Here is a 3,144-nt window from a genome sequence, read left to right as displayed (position 1 = left end):
CCCTTTACTGTCAAAGGGAAGATGATATTTTTGTAAACACATACAAGTTGTTTTGCACTATTCTTCAGAAAGCAAAAACTCAGCCAAGCATGCAACTTTTTCTTTTTTCTACTTGGCAGTTAATTATTTTTTAATAAGGTTATTCTGTCTCTTACAAGCAGCGAGCATATCAGTCAAACAGGGGAAGTATCACGCCAAACTTTTTAAAGCTTTTATTATACATTGTCAAAAACAATCCTGTGAACTTTAGTCTGTTCAGGTCTGATCTGTATTTCCTGGATTTTTGAAGCCGATCATGCACCATTGATTTGCGAGCGTGCCATTAGATGAAAGTGAAAGGTTTTCACTGTTTATTACGTGTCATTCCCAATATTTGCCAATTCCTTATCCTGACCCCGCTCTCTTAACTGTCTTGTCCTTGTATTGACATGATTTCACATCTAAAAAGGTAAAAAATGCTGAGAAATACCCAGAAATCTCTTTTTTAGCCTTAAAGGTGCATTATGCAACTTTTATGTGGAAAAAAAAGTTGATATCTGAGCCTATTTAACCGTGTATTGACCCAGCAGCTGTATGGGTGGTCAGCATGGCGCCTTTACTTTCCACCAGGATCAATTGTTTTGCAGGTTTTCTGGTGAGAGCAGTGCAAACCTTGATCCTGGAGAGTCATAGAGACCACTGTGATGGAAAGTAAAGGCACCATGCTGACCAATCACACAGCCACTAGGTCACAACAAGTAAAACAAGTATTTGACCAAAATCCAATAGAAAGCCTATGGGAAACTGACCAAATACTTTTTTCCCCACTGTAAAAGGTGCATAATGTACCTTTAAGGCTTAAAGGAACTATACGGAGTTTAAAAATGTTAAAACTAAGTGTTTTCATCCCCCTACATGTTCCTGATGTCTTAATGTGCAGAATGAGCCCAGACCTGTTCACCTCTACTGCCTCTTAAATCCTGCACTGTCACTCAAAAAGTTGTTACGCAAGCTTAACATAGAAGCTGCAGTTACGCTTAAGACCTGAGGTGGCAGTAGTGAGCATAAAATGACCAACTTGCATCTAGTCTCTTAAAAAATATATTATAAAACAATCAAAACCAGCTTTCACTTAATCTAACGCCACTGGGTCACTACAAGGTAACATAAGCACAAACATCAACTTTTGTTTCCACATAAAAGTTGCATAATGCACCTTTAAATATGCGTGATATGTCCACTTTTAATAGCGTCAAACCAAATAGCAAACAAATAGGTATGCTGAGTGTTCTTGATTTCACTAGTTGGACATTTTCTTTTATACAATGCGGAGCGTGTTAGAAAAGCAGCAAAATATAGAAATAGCATTTTTTATCATTCACTAAAAGCCGCAGAAGTTGCCACGGTTACTCACTCGTCTTCCGGACTATCACTTTTGTCAAGGATGGAAAGACAAAGGGTTCGTCACTAACACAATTTCAACCTACACATACTGTATAGAGTGTGTTTTTTCCTCCAAGACACTGGAAAAACGTGTCAAATGAGTTACCTTGGCGGCGGGCTGTCCTCCTGTAATACACACACATATTGCTATTGAGCATGTTTTGTGCAATGGACTGTCGTATCAAAAGTGTAAAAGTTTCCCTGACCTTGTTCACAGTGTTGTTTGCATTCACAGGTTGGGGCATGGCGCTACTGATCCACGACAAGACTGCAGTCCCCGGCCTGGGATATAAGCAAGAGAGAGAGACAAACGGATGGTTAGAAAAAGACAGACAGGGGTTCGGGCAACATATTGTCGAATTATTGTTGTCGCCATACTAGAAGATGAATATCCACATTGAAAGAAGCCAAAATATATCACAAAATCACTCTTCCATCTGACTGACATTTACACAAACACAGCCTCAAACAAAAGTGCAAGAAACTTAAAGTGTGGAGAAGCTTTCGTCCTCTTTTTTCAAGTGTTATTTTAGCCAGGTTTAAGACTTGACATGATTTGCTGAAGAAAAACAGCCATTTTTTGCTTTAATTTGATTGAAAGGTTGAAATGATTCAGTAAAACATTGCAGTAATATTGTCAAAGCAATATTTAACGTTCTCAATGTGTAGTCAATGTTAGCAATACTGACCTGCTTCCTTCCGTGGCTGTAGCGTTGTGGGTTTGGTCTGCATTTGGAACTGCAGATGGGAAATAAACAATATAAACATAACACTATAAACAACTAAGAGACTCAGAATGTTAATCTCACCTTCATCTTTGAATGTCACTTTCTTCTCCTGTGGAAGTAATACACAATAATGGAATTTAATCATGACTTGTATAATACAGCCATCAATGAAAATCTGTTTTCAAATGTGGAATATGTCTTACAGTCGTGGCGGAGGGCGGAGCGGCTGGCGTCTCCTGGTTGGTCTCGCTGTTTTTGGGCAGGTCCGGAGGATGGGGCACCACTTTCACCACCCAACTCAACATCCTGAAACACATGGACTCACGTCAGCGACAGGGGATCATGCTCACAAATCTGTAAAAAGGACCACTTTCAACATATAGTAAAGTACTCTCAGGTACTCTTCCGATTTGATCTGATTTGTTTGAAAATATTGTATAACTAGAATCACCAAGTCTATGATGCTGCTATACCGACCGATATGTTCCAATTGGAGCATTATGGGCACATTTTGTCCTCTCTGTTGTAGATTGCTTATAACTTATATTGTAATTTTAAACCGTACAGTCCAGTAGTGCAGCGCTCTGACTGTTCTGAGTCAGGATCAGTGTCACTTTGAGTTACAGCTGACGCAGCATGACCCTAATCTCAACAGGTCGGCTAGATTCTACTACTACACATGTATATACTGCATGTCATATACACCACCACAGTCACCAGTTTGCCCAAAAGCCCCCGAAATAGTACTTTTTTGGGGCCAAACTTCACATTAATTACGTTACATTAAGACTCATCCTTGTGCTGGGACAACATGTAAAGAGTAGTGGTGATCTTGAGCTTGGGACATGGTCAGAATCACAAAGATGGAGGATTCAATCAAGTTCAGGCGGGCAAACATGTCCAAATAAGCGTCGGCAGCAGGTGGCGATGAGCGGCGCGGGTGTCCCCTGTCCTTAGACTCTCCAGCACGGCGAGGAAAAACTCAAAAATCCAG

The sequence above is a fragment of the Gobius niger genome (genome assembly GCF_951799975.1).
Source record: "Gobius niger genome assembly, chromosome: 4".
NCBI classification, from domain to species: domain Eukaryota; kingdom Metazoa; phylum Chordata; class Actinopteri; order Gobiiformes; family Gobiidae; genus Gobius; species Gobius niger.
Note: the sequence above shows the minus strand (reverse complement) of the source record.